Source organism: Rhinatrema bivittatum, chromosome 2, assembly GCF_901001135.1.
Source record: "Rhinatrema bivittatum chromosome 2, aRhiBiv1.1, whole genome shotgun sequence".
Classification (NCBI taxonomy): Eukaryota; Metazoa; Chordata; class Amphibia; order Gymnophiona; family Rhinatrematidae; genus Rhinatrema; species Rhinatrema bivittatum.
In genome coordinates this window covers 368,054,603-368,071,042 of record NC_042616.1, presented here as the reverse complement: position 1 = coordinate 368,071,042, position 16,440 = coordinate 368,054,603, and the positions used below count along the sequence as shown (strand labels likewise).

General features: G+C 46.7%; 1 protein-coding gene and 1 long non-coding RNA gene across 4 annotated transcripts in view; one reads left to right on the top strand and one right to left on the bottom strand.

Annotated features, from left to right (window-relative positions):
* LOC115084718 (aryl hydrocarbon receptor repressor-like) overlaps positions 1-16,440 on the top strand; it is a 304,930-nt gene that overhangs the window by 279,377 nt on the left and 9,113 nt on the right. The gene's annotated exons all lie outside the window — the stretch shown is intronic.
* The window catches only part of LOC115084719, a 56,150-nt gene continuing 48,844 nt past the window's right edge, over positions 9,135-16,440 (bottom strand). The window contains exons 2-3 of the long non-coding RNA XR_003854640.1: positions 12,725-12,848; positions 9,135-9,435 (exon numbers count right to left, since the gene is read on the bottom strand). This is a non-coding gene — a long non-coding RNA (uncharacterized LOC115084719). The remainder of the gene's footprint in view (positions 9,436-12,724; positions 12,849-16,440) is intronic.

The window sequence follows — 16,440 nt, the reverse complement described above, 5'->3', positions numbered from 1 at the left end:
CCCCACGGTGCCTCTGGATGATATCACAGCTCCCAGGGTATATAAGGCCTGCTTGGACTCCACTCAGATGCCTCGGCAATAAGTCAAACCTATGCAACTTGCACAGAGTCACCACTCTTCAAAGGAGAGGCTCTGCCGCCGCACCTTGGGACTCTGCTTCTACTGTGCCGAGAAGGGCATTTTTGGCACACTGCCCTCAGAAGTTGGGAAACTAGTAAGCCTAGGAGCCAGTGGGAGATGATCCTAGGCTTTACCACTCCTAATTCCCAACTTACCCTTCCAGTGTCTGTCACTGGGGGCAACCATGAGTTCCCCACCCTAGCGTTAGTTGACTCTGGTGCAGGAGGGAATTTTATCATGAATGCCCTTGTGGACCATCTGAAGATACCTGTGGTTCATCAGGAGACACCATTAGTCATCTCTTCCATCCACTGAGAACCACTTCCCGGTCAGATCACTATTGCCACAGCTCCTCTGCGGCTCCACACCGGCATCCTGCACATGGAAAGTATAACCTTCTACATCATCGAGAAAGCAGTGCACCCCCATCGAGTTAGAGTTGCCCTGGCTGCAGCTCCACTCTCCTCAAGTCTCTCTCTCGCCGGGACCAGCACTGGTCTGAAGACTCACCTCACCTCGCAGCAGCAACGGGGTAAGAAGCCGCCCCACACCACACCAAACCCCAATCAGCCCACGCTGCCTGTCGGGCCGATTCAGGCCACGCCCCTTCCATCTGAACCGGCCTATCAAAGGCCAGATCCGGGGCCTGAGCAGACAACCCTTTAAATCGGGGCACACACAGGCGCCGCGCCCTCTCTCTCGCCGGGAACAGCACTGGTCTGAAGACTCACCTCACCTCGCAGCAGCAACGGGGTAAGAAGCCACCCCGCACCGCGCCGAACCCCGATCAGCCCACGCCGCCTGTCATGCCAATTCAGGCCGCGCCCCTTCCATCTGAACCGGCCTATCAAAGGCCAAATCCGGGGCCTGAGCAGACGGCCCTTTAAATCGGGGCACACGCAGGCGCCGCGCGCTGTGCGTCGTGCCAAATGAGCGCAACTAAGGGGCCTGCCCCTTAGAGCCACACCTACCCAATCGACATTGACTGGTTAACACGAACTCTCCCAGGTCAGAACGAATTGCCTCCAAACGACCAGCACAAAGAATTGTTCCGGGCCTGCCAAATCCCACCCTCCACAACATCTCCTAAGACCCTGGAGGACTTCTAAAATAACACTCAACATCCATACTCCTCACTCAGCAGACGGACGCTCACTCAACACTCATCCTTCACCTCTTCTCCAGCACTCAGACTCTCTCTCAGACTCCAGCCACTCCTCAACTCTCGAAAAGACAGACCCTCACCCAACAGTCAATCACTCTTTCTTCACCCAGCTCTCCAGGACTCTCGCTCGAACTCCAGCTACTCCCCACCTCTCCAACAGACGGACGCTCAAGCAAAGCTCGCCCATCCCCTCACCACAAGAGAAACATGACTCAAGGCTACCCAATCCCTATCCTACACCACAGCGCCCTTACCAGGGAAAAATCACCCACGCAACTCTGGACCCGCGCTACTAGAACTCTCATCCCAATCATGATCTCCCCCTTTACTCAACTTCTGGGTCTTACACTATTCTCATTGACTTTATTCAATGCACAATCTCTCACAAAGAAATCACATATTCTAAATGATTATCTCCTCGACTCAAAGCCAGACATCTGCGCTATAACTGAAACCTGGCTCAAACCTACAGACATAGTCCTGATAAACCAACTACCTACACATCTTTACAACCTCTTCTCTCTTCCCAGACAAAATAAAAGAGGCGGAGGCCTGCCCCTAGCAGCCAAAAAAGAATTCAGGCTAACTCTACAACCAGCCAAATCCACATCGAAATTAGAATTAGGCCTGTTTAAATCTGACCAGCTTCAAATCCTCCTCATTTATGCTCCGCCAGGCCTCCTAGACACCGATGTCTCCTCCATTATAGAAACCATAGCCAAACATATTAACCTAGACTCTCCCACTATGATCATAGGGGACTTCAACCTCCACGTTGATTCGATTCCTCTCTCTACCAACTGCGAAGCATTCCTCACCTCCCTCAAGGCTATGGGCTTCAAACAAATTATCAACAAACCCACCCATAAAGCAGGTCATACTTTAGACCTTATCTTCATAAACTCCGGTTTCTCACATTCCACCCCCCCCTGAATGCATCCCAGTCCCCTGGTCGGACCATTCATTGATTTTCACCACCCTCGTGAGAAAGGAAACTCCCAACTCTCACCCCTCTCAATTTACAATTCACTACAGGAGATCATGCTCCCCTGAAGTCCTCAGTGAACCCCTAGCAAAGGAACTTCTCGACCTAGATGTTTCAAACCCCAACTCGGCCCTCCTCTCATGGCACAGTATCACAGAATCAGTAGCGAACAAAGTATGCCCTCTTGCAGTGAAAAGTATCAGTCAGACCTCTAACAGGAAACAACCATGGTTCACCGATGAACTCAGAAAACTTAAACAAAACCTCAGAACAAATGGCGTAAGACCTCATACCTGAGCACGCTAGCCGCCTACAGATCAACCCTCCACTCCTACAGGATCTCCACTCTTCAAACAAAAAAGGATTTCTACGTTCACAAAATCCACGACCTCGTTTTCGACACCAAGGCCCTATTCTCCTATGTATCGGATCTCACAAAAACCACCACCCCATCCATCCCGGACGATCAAGCACAATCAAAGGCAAACGAATTGGCTATCTTCTTCCAGAGCAAAATATCCAACCTATTAACACTCCTTCCCCCCAACTCTACCTCTACTCCCATCTCCCTCCTCAAACACCGGAACTTCACTGGAATCATTTGAACCTACATTCGCTCTAGAGATAGAATCCTTAATAAAGAAAATGAAACCCTCATTCCATCCCCTCGACCAAATCCCAACTAAACTACTCCTATCGGTGCCGGACACCATCTCCAAGTATCTAGCAGATATCATAAACTGCTCACTATCACAAGGAATCTTCCCAGATGTCCTAAAACTCGCCACTCTCAAACCCCTTCTCAAGAAACCAAACCCAACAGTTTCCGCCCCATCTCCAATCTGCCTTTTGTTGCTAAGATTATGGAAAAACTAGTCAATACCCAATTAACTACCTGGAAGACCACAACATTCTCCTCCCAACGCAATATGGATTCCGCAAATCACTAAGCACTGAAACCCTCCTCATCTCCCTCACAGATCATCTCATCATTCTTACTAACACCAGCAGAAGTGAACACATAACACCCATACTAAAACACTTACACTGGCTCCCCATCAGATCCAGAATCATTTTCAAAGTGCTAACTATAACACACAAGAACATCCATTCACAAACGTCGCTAGATCTAAGCCTTCCACTTCGCCTACACGAGTCTTCACGACCAATCAGAAACAAATACTTAGGCACCTTACACGTACCTTCAGCCAAGTCCTCACTCAAGAAACGTGCATTCTCGACTGCCAGCCCCCTTCATTGGAATGCCCTCCCCACGGACATTCGCCTCGAAACGTGTACTCGAACATTCAAAAAGAAACTCAAGACCTGGCTCTTTACAAAAGCCTACACTTAAAGGTCTAGCTCAGAACCACATCCCAGAACTTGAATCATTCTCGCTTTTATAATCATATCAAACAACTCCTAATTTTATCCTTGGTCTCACAATTCCAAATCATTAAATATTTGAACATGCTACACCAATACCTCTTAATCCAGATGTAACCTTAGTTTTTGAAGTCTTCATTCCTATAGAAATAACCGCCAGTTCTTATTTACTTAACCCTATTCTGTAGACGTAAACTTTTCATGAAGACTGTAATCTGTAAACACCTGTATTTATTATAAGAACTTGTATTTACTATTTATATTTATTATTCAGCTATTAACATTGTTCTATTACCACTTGGTACTATTTCTCTCCTTCACCTCTAACTCTAAGTTCCTACTAAGTTAGCCATGTTATTTATACCCAATTGTTGGATGTAATTGTATATTTGTTTAATTGTTCAATCTGTTTGATGTAATTTTCTGTTCCTTGTTCCGTGTTAACCGAAGTGGTATGCACTAGTGCATGAACTCCGGTATATAAAAGCCTTTAAATAAATAAATAAATAAATAAATCATGGGACTGGACACTGGACACGCCTTTCTTCTAGTCCTTCTTGACATCTCAGCTGCATTTGACACAGTGAATCACTCCATTCTCCTTAAAAGACTTGCAGACTTCAGGATAACAGGAACGGCCTTCAAGTGGTTCGACTCCTTTCTCAGTAATAGAGGCTATAAAGTAAGAATCAACAACAAAGAATCTCCATGCATCAACTCCACAAGAGGAGTCCCTCAGGGCTCCTCCCTGTCCCCCACACTCTTCAACATATACCTTCTTCCCCTCTGCCAGTTGCTTACGAATCTAAAACTTAAACACTATCTCCACGCTGACGACATACAAATCCTGATCCCGATAACTGAATCCCTCTCAAAAACACTTAAGTTCTGGGACAACTGCCTCCAAGATATCAACCACTATCCTCCTCACTATCCTAAACCTGGTTCTGAATACATCTAAGACGGAACTGCTCCTTATATCTCCCAACCACAGCGATAACCTTCAATCGACCCACAACAACACCTTGGTCAGCCAAGCAAGAGATCTCGGAGTTATAATTGATAACCAGTTAAATCTAAAGAAATTCATCAACAACACTACCAAAGACTGCTTCTTCAAACTTCAGGTGCTAAAAAGACTCAAACCGCTTCTCCACTTCCAAGACTTCAGATCAGTACTCCAGGCCATTATATTTTCTAAATCAGACTATTGCAACTCCATTCTACTAGGTCTTCCCGCCTCTTCCACCAGACCTCTTCAGATTCTTCAAAACTCGGCAGCTAGAATCTTAACAAATTCCAACAGAAGAGACCACATCACACCCATCCTTAAAAATCAGCACTGGCACCCTGTAAACTTTAGAATCTTACACAAGTGCCTCACTACCATTCACAAAATAATTTACAACTGGACCCCTATCAATATCTAATACCCACTCACACTCCACACCTCTTCAAGACCCATCAGAGAAGCTTACAGGGGATCGCTACACCCCCCCCCCCCCCCCCCCAGCCAAATCCACTATCCATTCAGCCACCAAAGAACAAGCCTTCTCAACAGTGGCACCAAGCATCTGGAATGCTCTGCCCCCTGACCTCAGACAAGAACCCCATCTACTGATGTTCAGAAAAAAACTCAAGACTTGGCTTTTTCAACAAGCCTTCCCTTAATCTGGGTCCTCCTCAGTCACAGTTGCACGCCAAGGCCTCCTAGCCAAAGCACCCCATTACCGTTATTATAAATAATTTTCTGTTTAGTCCCGAGTTACCTCTGCCACTGGCTCCTCTTCCTCCCAGTTTGAGTACCCCTGTTTTATTGTAACTTTCGTTATCCTTGTGTTTATGTTAACATTATTTCCCCTTTGTTCTTTGTAAACTGATACGATATGATCTGTTTCATGAATGTCGGTATAAAAAAGCACTAAATAAATAAATAAATAAATAAATAAATAAATTCAACTGAGGATCACTTCAGTTAATGAGCTGGGGTCTCGTTGCCATGATTCATGCTTTCTTCAAATTAATTCCCCGTCAACTGTTCCTCTGCCCACAACTTCATTGGGACTGCCGCCTCAGTATGCAGATTATGTGGATGTGTTTTCTAAAAGTAAGTGTGAGACGCTGCCCGCTCACTGAGCATGCGATCGCGCCATCAATCTAATTCCCTGCGTCAGCCCTCCACAAGAAAGAGTATATCCCTTGTCAATCCCAGAGACCAAAGCTATGTCTCAGTATATCAAGGAAAACCTCGACCGGGGTTTCATTAGGCTTTCTATGTCTCCCGCTGGGGCAGGGTTCTTCTTTGTGTCCAAGAAAGATGGTTCCCTACGCCCTTGCCTAGACTATCAGGGCCTGATTGCGATAACAAAGAAAGATTGCTACCCCTTGCCATTCATTTCTGAGCCCTTTGATGCCCTCCATGGAGCCAGAGTGTTCACAAAGTTGGATCGCCGGAGGGCCTACAGTCTCATTTGAATAAAGCAAGGTAACGAATGGAAGACAGTTTTCAAAACACGGGACAGCCATTATGAGTATCTGGTGATGCCCTTTGGCCTGTATAATGCCCCACGTGGTATTCAAAAACATGATGAATGAAATCTTCAGGGATCTTCAATATGTCTTTTGTGGTTTATCTTGACAACATTCTCATCTTCTCAAAGAATTTCTCATCTCATCGCAAAGATATTCATCAAGTCCTCCAGCGACTGCGGGCAAATAAATTATATGCTAAACTGGAGACATGCATCTTCGAGGAGAGCCTACCCTTCCTGGGATATATAGTTTCCAGCAGTGGCTTCCATATGGATCCAGAGAAAGTGAGGTGTATCCAGGATTGGGCACAATCTTCTGGCCTCCACATGTTGCAGAGGTTTTAGGGTTTTGCGAACTACTACCGACACTTCATCCCCAATTATTTCCAGAACTACTCACTGCACTCACCAGAAAGGGAACCAATCCCAAGGTCTGGCCTTCTGAAGCAGTCACTGCCTGCCTATAGTTGAAGCAGGCCTTTCTTCAGGAACTGTGCCTCCACCACCCCACACATCCATTCATCCTAGAAGTCGATGCCTCCTTCTAGAGTATAGGTGCTGTGCTGAGCCAACACTCTAGTATGGGGGTTCTTTGCCCCTGCTCCTTCTTCTCCCGAAAATTCTCTTCCGCCAATCAGAATTATGGAATTGTAGACAGGGAGTTGCTAGCTATCAAGATGGCATTCCAGGAGTGGCGAAAGTGGTTGGAAGGTGTGCAACACTGGATTTCAATTTATACTGATTACAAGAACTTGAAACATCTCCACCATGCCCAACGGTCTGAAAACTCGCCATGCCCGATGGACCCTGTTTTTCGCACATTTTGATTTTGAGGGGAGGTATTGGCCTGCAACCAAGAATGCCCAAGCAGAATGCCCTCTCTTGATCTTTTGAGGCAGAAGATCCCCCTGATCCCCCCAGGCATGTTATTGATCCAGCTCGTATTCTCTTGGCTTCTTCTGTGACCATCTTCCCAGGAAAGATGGTTGTTCCACATGACTCCGACAGAAGGTTTTGGAATGGTCCCATGACTCCCATGTCACAGGTCACCCTGCACTGCCCCGGACTCTCGCACTGCTCCAGCAGTATTACTGGTGGCCCTAGATGCTCAGATAGATGCCCTAGATGCTCCTAGAAATCAGGACATTGCCTTGGACAAGTTAATGGATTAAGTTTCTCTGAGTTTAAACTTTCATCGAAGATTATATGTACAGAAGCTATATCCTGGTCTCGGGAATTTGTTATCTCAGTAAAAACTGTTGATTTAGATTGTTGACTTACTTTTAACTGTTGACTTACTTTTAACTGTTATATGTAAAGCCTGTTGCTATTTATTGTTTACTTACTGTATAACCGGTTATTTGTAAAGCCTTTGGCTAAATTATTGTTTACTGTAAACCGAGGTGATGTAGACCTATACGTACCGCGGTATATAAAAATCTCCAAATAAATAAATAAATAAATAGATGCAAAGAGATGTCAGAGCCTACATGGACTCTTTTCCTACCTGTACACAGCAAAAACTGTTGGTGGGAGGACCTTGAGGGCTGTTACAACTGTTGCCAGTCCCCAGGGAACCCTGGACCCATCTGTCTACTGACTTTGTGGTAGACCTCCCCCTCTCTAACAGCTGCAGCACTATTTGGGACGTTATCGACCAATTCTCAAAAATGGCTCACTTTGTTCTTCTCCTGGGCCTTCCCTCAGCACCTGAACTGGCCTGGCTGTTTACCACCACATTTTTTGCCTGCATGGCTTGCCCAACTATATCATTTCAAATCAAGGCGCTCAGTTTACTGCCAAATACTGCTCTCTTTGCCAGAAATTCAACATCACATTGGATTATACTACCGCCTACCACCCTCAAGCCAACGGCCAGTCAGAGCGAACAAATCGGACCGTGAAAGCCTTCCTGGGGGCTTATGCCAATGAACACCAGGTCAATTGGGTGACCTTCTTCCATGGGCAGAATTCTCCCATAATTCCCACATTAGCTCTGCCACAGGATCTTCCCCGTTTCAGATTGTGTATGGAAAACATCCTTCTCCTCCACTGCCAGTCCCGTTGTCCATCCCTTCTCCAACAGCCAAATTAACTGCACAAGAGCTCCAAATACTCTAGATTCATACTAAGGAGATGCTTCAGAAAGCCACACAGAGAGCCAAAAATGCGATGGATGCTCATCAGTGACCGGAGCTGCAATTCCAACCTGGAGACAAGGTTTAAGCACCCGCCACATACAGCTCAGACTGCCTTCTATGAGGCTCGCACCTTGCTACATTGGGCCTTTCCCTGTTTCTCATCAAGTGGGGCACGTGACCTACCAATTGGGGCTACCTGCCTCTGGGAATTCATGATGTGTTCCACGACTCCCTTCTCAAGCCCATAATCCTCAAGTGGTTATCCCGGAGGGTTTCCAAACCACAGGAGGTATCCACCGAGGAGGACCAGGTCTATCAAGTAAGTGAGATACTGGATGTTTGGCATCTGAACAAAAAATGAGAATACCTGATCTCCTGGGAGAGGTATGGCCCAAAGGAAAACATATGGGAACATGCCTCGAACATCTTGGACAAGAACCTCCTAAAGGCACTCCACATTTCTCACCCCAAGAAACCCAGGCCCCTTGGGGAGTGGGTTAGAGGGGGGTACTGTTGTGTTTGGCCGGCCGCGGGTCTGTCCTGTGACTGGGCGCTCTTACCTCCGGTCCCAGGCCAAGAGGGGCCTACCAACGCTCCAGCTGGTGAAGACGCAACCAAACATTGCACAGGCCCGACGTGAGGTGCGAGGGACACCACTCAACTGAGTGAGCATCCCTAGGCACGCAAGTGGCTCAGCCCTTTTTTTTTTTATTGGATTTACAATCAGTGACAACCATTATAATGTAACCCATCCGCCCTGCCCACCCACTACCTCCCCCCCCCCCCCCCCCCCCCCCCCCCCCCCCCCGTTGCAGGAACTAAAGTCTCTCAGTCCTCTCAGGGCTGTTAAGCTTTTGTTGCAGAATCCGTGTAGGTGTATTTTATGTAACCAGTAATAAGTTCTTTCTTGGGTCGTGGAAGGGACGTCCAAAATCTGTTCCATATGGCATAACAAGTGTTCCGTGCATCCAGGGACATAGAACCAGCTGTCATATATTCATGCTGCATCAGATGAATCAGGCGAATATGCCACTGATCACCCCTCGGACCCTCAGCTGTAATCCACAATGACATGATGGATTGCAGGGCTTTGAATAACGCTTTTCCCTGAAACAGATGTTCATAGGTCAAAAGTCTGGATAAAGAGTCAGGGAAAAGTCGCAATAAACATACTTTTGGATCGTAGGGAATCGGAGACTCCAGTATCAGTGCCAGACTGGCCAGCACTTCCTTCCAAAATGTCTCCAACGTCTCACATTCCCACAGGCTATGAAAGTAAGAACCCCTCGCCTGCTAACATTTCAAACATAAATTGGAATCACATAATTTAGCTGCAAATAACCGAGTTCTGGGTAAGTACATACAGTGTAATATCTTAAATCCTGTCTCTCTTATTGCTACATTTTCCGATAGTTTATAGCAGCCTTCCAAAACTTTAACAATATCGGAGAGTGACAAGTATATATCTGCCTGTAGTACCCACTGATTTTGTATTACTTGCAAAGCGGAATGATCTAGGATGTTGCGTAAGGCCTTAGAAAATGTTGAGCAGAAATTGCCCCTCCGGGTATACGGAGTGAATATCTCCCGCAGCCCATCCCATATCTTCCCTAAGGGTTGCGTTCCGAACTGGGTATATATGTAATGCCTCACCTGTAAGTAGGCAAAGAAGTCTTTCAGTGGAAGGTGATAGAGCGCATGAAGATCACCAAAGCAGCTAGAACCCCCGTACCCAGGTCATAGAAGTGAAACATTCGACAATCCCTTACTGGCCCAGTGGAGGAAAACCGGGCTCGTAATGCCTATCGGAAATTGCGGATTTCCCTTTAAAGTGAGTAGCAGTGTGAGACAGCTGCTAAGGCGAAGTTTTTGAAAGGCATAAAAAACGCCAGGCCCACCTCCCTGAAGAAATTATCAGATGATTTCTGTAGGAAACTGGAACCATGGAGATAGGGAGTTGTATAACATTTTCAGGGCGATAAGGGTTTAACCATTCTGTTAGGAACTCATAAGGCGTAAATCTCCCAATCCCATCGAACCAGTCCTGAATATGTCTAAGGATACATGCCAAATTATATTTGCACCAGTTAGGACATCCTAGACCCCCTTGAGTTTTGTGTAGTTGCAGGGTCTGGAGTGCAAGATGTGCAACACGACCTCCCCATAGATATTTTCGCACCATGCGATTGATTTTAACAATCTCCCCCCTTGTAAGCCAGAGTGGTACTTGTTGCAGAATTTAGAGCCAGCGGGGTAGCTCCATCATTTTCAGCAAGAAGATTGTCCCTGTCAGCGATAAGGGCAGAGCACCCCATACTCTCAATTTCTTTTCCATGTTATGTTATGTTTCCATGTTATGTTAGCTTCATACAACTTAGCAATATCTCTGGTTAGGTGTATTCCTAAATATCTCATTTCTCGATCCACCCACTTCAAGAGGAAAGGCCCCTCCCATCCAATTTGTTCCAAGGTACCTAGAGCCATTGCCTCTGATTTATCCACATTGATTTTCAAACCCGCAAAGGCTCCCAACAGGTCCTGATGCTGTAAAACCCTTCCAAGCGACCTTTGTGGAGAGGTTAAAAAAACTAGAACATCATCTGCAAAAGCAGAGACCTTAAATTCTTGATGACCCCATATAAAACCTGTAACTAGAGGGTCGGCCTCTATCTTGCGAAGAAGGGGATCAATTGAAAGAATATATAGGAGCGGAGACAGAGGACAACCTTGTCTGGTGCCTTGATATAACCGGAAATCTGCAGAAACTTGCCATTAGCTAGTATCACCGAGTGGGGATTCTGATATAACAGATTGATATTTTGTAGAATGTCCCCTGCGAAACCATACCGCTTTAACACGGAGAACAAGTATTCCCACAACACCCTGTCGAAAGCTTTTTCGGAATCAAATCTGACTACCATCACTGCCATTCCCTGCTTTCGACATTCTTCCATGGCTATAAGTAATTTAGTTATGTTGGTACTGATAGCATGCCCCTTGACAAACCCAACCTGGTTCTGGGTTATAATCGTGGGAAACACTGTGCTAAGTCTATCGGCCAATATTTTTGCAAACAGCTTATCTTCATAGTTTAACAACGATATCGGCCGATAGGATGCCGGAGAGGACAAATCCTTCCTAGATTTTTCCAATACTGTGATGTAAGCTGTCGTAACCCCTACCGGGAAGTGACCCCTCCGCTGAGCCTCTTGGTAAAAGTTTAAAAGATCCTCAGTCGCCTGATAAAGCAAAGTATTCAGGGCTGAGGCCATCGGGCCCCGGGGCCTTATTGGATTTACTCCCTTTAATTGCCCCTATTAGCTCTTCTATCTTTATGGGCTGATTTAGGGTTTCCAATTGGGACTCAGTAATTTGGGGGATCCGTAGCCCTCTAAAACATTCATCCTCTTGGAGTGGGTCTCCTTTCCTATCCAGAGTGTATATGTGTTCATAAAATGAACGAAATTCAGCACATATATCCGCTCCCGATTGCAGGAGTTTGCCCCCACGATTCTTCTATTTGTCTATGATCGTTTTCCCTCTAGCCATCCGTACCATATTGGCTAATAATCGGCCTGATTTATTCCCAAACCAGAACAGATTATGCACCCCTTTACGGAGCATCTGCTGGGCTCTCTCATGTAATAAAGAATTGAGAGTATGAAGAGTGGTTTTATAATCTGATTGCTGAGCCAGCCTAGTTTTTGTGTGGCCTAGCTTCGATTCCAGCAAAAGGATGTTTTTTGACAGGGCCTTATTTTTAGCAATCAAATAGGATGTGATCTCTCCCCTCATTACCACTTTACTGGTCTCCCAGTATAGCCAGGGATCAGTTTTATGAAGACCATTATGCTTTTCAAATTCCTTCCATTTCCCCTGTAAGAACTCTTGAAATTTTCTATCACCCATCAAATGGCTAGGGAAGCGCCAAAACCTATCCTGGCTTGCCATAGGTCCCATACCAATGTCTACCCAGATCTGTGCGTGATCAGAGATCTCTATCGGCCCAATTTTCACTTGGCTGACTTTGGCAAACAGGGACTCCGACACCAGGATGTAATCTATTCGAGATATTACCACTGTTTTGCTGTTCTACTTATATTTGTTATTTGAAGACTTGTTTTAATGTAACGCCATAGCCGCGATTCTATTTATATTTGTTATTTGAAGACTTGTTTTAATGTAACGCCATAGCCGCGATTGTTCTGTTACAATGGAAACCAATATGATTTGATATTTTTTCAAGAATGTCGGTATATAAAAATTCTAAATAAATAAATAAATAATAGTGTGGAGTGTGCCCGTGAAATATGTGTATAATCTCTTTCAGTCGGATTTAATGTTTGCCAGATATGAAGCAAGCGCAATTCAGAGTATAGATATGCAATGCCCTTACCAGAAAGGTCTGGCAGCGGTAGGGTTGGCCGAGATCTATCAATATTAGGTTCATGAACACAGTTGAAGTCCCCCATTACCATTAAAGGGCCTCTTTGTGCCGGAATCAGTATTTGGACCAACCCCTGAAAATAGGCGTAATTATATGCATTAGTGATTATATGCATTATTACAAATCATAATTTCCCACCAATATGAGATATCTACCTATATCATCTGAGATTTTCTGCAACAATTCAAACTTAATACTCTTGTGTATCAAAATGGCTACTCCCGCCTTACGCCCAAGTGCTGGTGTAAATTAACAGTGGCCCACCCATTGTTTTTTCAATTTCCTACTTTCATCAGCAGACAAATGTGTCTCCTGTAGACCTGCAATTCCCACCTTCTGCCTCTGAAGTGCACTAAGCACCTTCTGTCTCTTAATGGGGGTGCCAATGCCTCCCACATTCCAAGATATATATCGCACATTATTCATCCTGTTTGCAAAGGGGTATCATATCTGTTCAAATCTCCCTGCCATACTCGGTTCGACGGCCTCCCAGCCTGGACCATCAGCCCTCCTCCTTCCAATACCCATAGCCAAAACCCTCCAACCCCTAGTATGAATCCCAACTCCTGTTACTGCTGCTCCCCACCCTCCCCCTTCCCCTCCCCCCGGACCATGTTTAACAATAAACAATACCTCATTATTTTGATAAATCTTATACTGCCCTGAAAAATCCGGGCAAGAGGTCAGTATATTGTGCACTCGGGTGCTAACCCTCCCCCCTAGCAATGCACACCATCTTGGAAAAACTGAAAACAAGAACAGTTGTAACCACACAGACAGAAATACACCAGAACAACAAGTCCCCTTCTCTGTACGTGTTCTAAATGTGAGAAGTTGGTAACTCCAAGCATAGTTTAACATGCAACATTAACATTACCCATGACTTTACTGGAGTTATGGAAGTCCCAGTGAAAGTGTGAGAGCCATAGCCTGCTCTCTTAACATAGCAGTCATTTAAGCCCAGTAGTACTGGCAAGCCAGTCTGCCATCTTTTCCGGTGCATCAAAGGTGTGCACCTTGCCTTCTTTCCAGATCTTCAGGGTGGCTGGGAATTTTAGGGCAAACCGTATGATTTTGTTGTATAAATCATTGCACAGTTAAATTCCACACTTTAAAAAGTATGCATTGGGCGCCCAGTGCTTTCCTGCATCGGGCAGTAATAGCTAATGTCCTCATCTACATGGAATTTACATGTGATGGGCACTATTGGGTACGCATTTGTTAGGGCACTCTAATGTCCTTAATGTATTGGGCACTAGTCTAGCATGCCCAACTGCAAGTAAACCCATGCACTAGGCAGGACGCACTTTAATGCACTGGCCTCTGTGAAAGAAAGAAAATGTGAGAAAAAGGAAAGAAATGACAAAACAGTTCAGATGCATACAACAAAGGTTGAAAAAGCTAGTTTAGTTTAGTTTTCCCAGGAAATTATATAAAACTTGAAAGACTTTTCAACAAAACTGGCTTTTTATGCATACTGAGTGCAATTTTCAAAGCCATTTACCCATGTAAACGGCTGCTTACTCAGCTAAAGAGGCTATTTGAAAATTGCCCACACCATATGTGGTAAAATTATGTGCATTGTTCCACAACATACATTTCCTAGTCTGTAGCAGATGGACTCAGGACCAATGGGTATAGTGTGTGCCTGATAGCAGTTGGAGACTGAGTCAGATTTCAATCTGACGTTACCACCAGTACATATACCCCTGCAGAAAGCTCTGCTCTTCAGTATTTCTCCATCTCCATAGCAGTTCGGGACTCTATACACGCTATACAGTATTAGAGTATTCAAACCAAAGAAAATTCCAAACAAGAAGAAATCTTACCTCTACAGACGAGCCCCTCTTTCCTGCGGTGATACCTACGGGTCCCTCCCCCAGTCGAGAATTCCTGAGGTGATTTCCGAGATCCCTCAGAGGTAAGGCCTCGGTCCGGCAGCCGGTTCCTGGCGTGGACTTAGCCCCCGGCAACGGGAGCGGCTGAGAGGCGGCGGGTGCAACACCGAGCGCGGCGGTGAAGGTACTCTTCCCTCTACCCCTGCAGCCGGAGACTGCCCGGAACGAGGCCGGGAAACGCCGAGACAAGGTAAGGTAGAAAACTTTCTAAAAGCCTCTGGCCTCCGAGGCTCGGAAAGCCGCACAAATCGCCATTCAGTGTCTGTGCTATCGGGTTAATCAGCCCCGTCTGGGCTAGTCCCGATCCGATACAAGGGTCCTCCCACGTGGAGACCCTCCAAGGTGGTCGCCATATTGCTCGCATGGTCGCTGACGCCATTTTCCCTTGATCACTGTCCTGTCCGCCTAACTGAGCTGTGCGCACAGAGATGAGCTGGGGGCACAACTTACTTGTGCGCACATCGGCGCATGCATAAGTGCCGTGCGCACAGTGACACACATGAGGGGGCCGGGCGCAGAGCCACATGCTCAACGGTGCCAGGTGCATAAGTTCAGTCCGTGCGCACAGTGGCGCGTGCATCCCGGCCTACACGCACATCTTCGGCGCACCCAGAACACATAACTAAGCCTCCTGGCGTGCACATTATATGGGGTTTTCTGCTACCCTACACGCACAAACCATGCCACCACCATCCTAGAAGGTCAAAGCACAAGCCCTCTGCCCAGCCTGCCACATAAGAGCTGCGCAGCACGAAGAGGCCTTGGCCCTGTGCCGAGAGTGCGAGGAGGCTCTGGGAGAACCAAGTCAAGGCCTTCCCCAGCCTGTACAGGAATCTGGATCCACCGATAGTACAGCGGATCTCTCCACCCCCAGCGCGAGCCTCCCTCAAACAGGGCTACCTGGGGACGCAACGGCTTTCAGTTTAGACCCAGGATCCTTTTCCTGGTAGAATTCTTTAGAGGTCTTCATGCCTTCATCCACATGCAACCGGCGCCACCGGTGACACAACCACAGCCTCCCCCAGAGGACCCTAACCTCCCAGGGTCCTCTAGGCCCCCCAGAGACGTGTCTCTACCAGCCAAAAGCCTAACCATAGAGGACACGGACACTTCAGATGAGGATCAAGAATCCCTGGAGGAAGGGGAAATCCTTCCAGGAACAGAACCTTACCGAACCATGATGCGTTTTTTCTCCAAAGACGAGCTATCAGATCTCGTGGCGCACAGCTTGAAGGAGCTCGCCATCCCTGGCACTAGTGCCACAGGGGAACCGAAGACGAACCCTCTCCTAGAGGGACTCCGTCAGGCCTCCTGCTATTTCCCTCTGCTGCAAGCCGTACAACAGCTGATCGACCTGGAATGGGATGCTCCGGAGGCCAGTTTCAAAGGCGGATGGGCTCTAGAAGCCCTCTACCCACTGGAACCCTCAGCCAAAGATCTACTGGCATTCCCCAAAGTGGATGCCATGGTCTGCACGGTCACAAAGTGCACTACCATTCCAGTTGAGGGAGGAGCGGCATTCAAGGATGCCCAGGACAGACATCTGGAATCCTTCCTTAAACAGTCATTCGACATATCAGCTATGTCACTACAGATTGCTGCCTGCTGTGCCGTGGTAACACGCGCCTGCTTATCCATGACCAGGAATGCCGCCACGCCTGTCGAAACACTAGAACCAGCGGTATCCTTCCTCACGGATGCGACCTCTGAACTGGTGCACACCTCAGCCAGGGGAGTCTCATCCATAGAGGCAGCCAGAAGGCAACT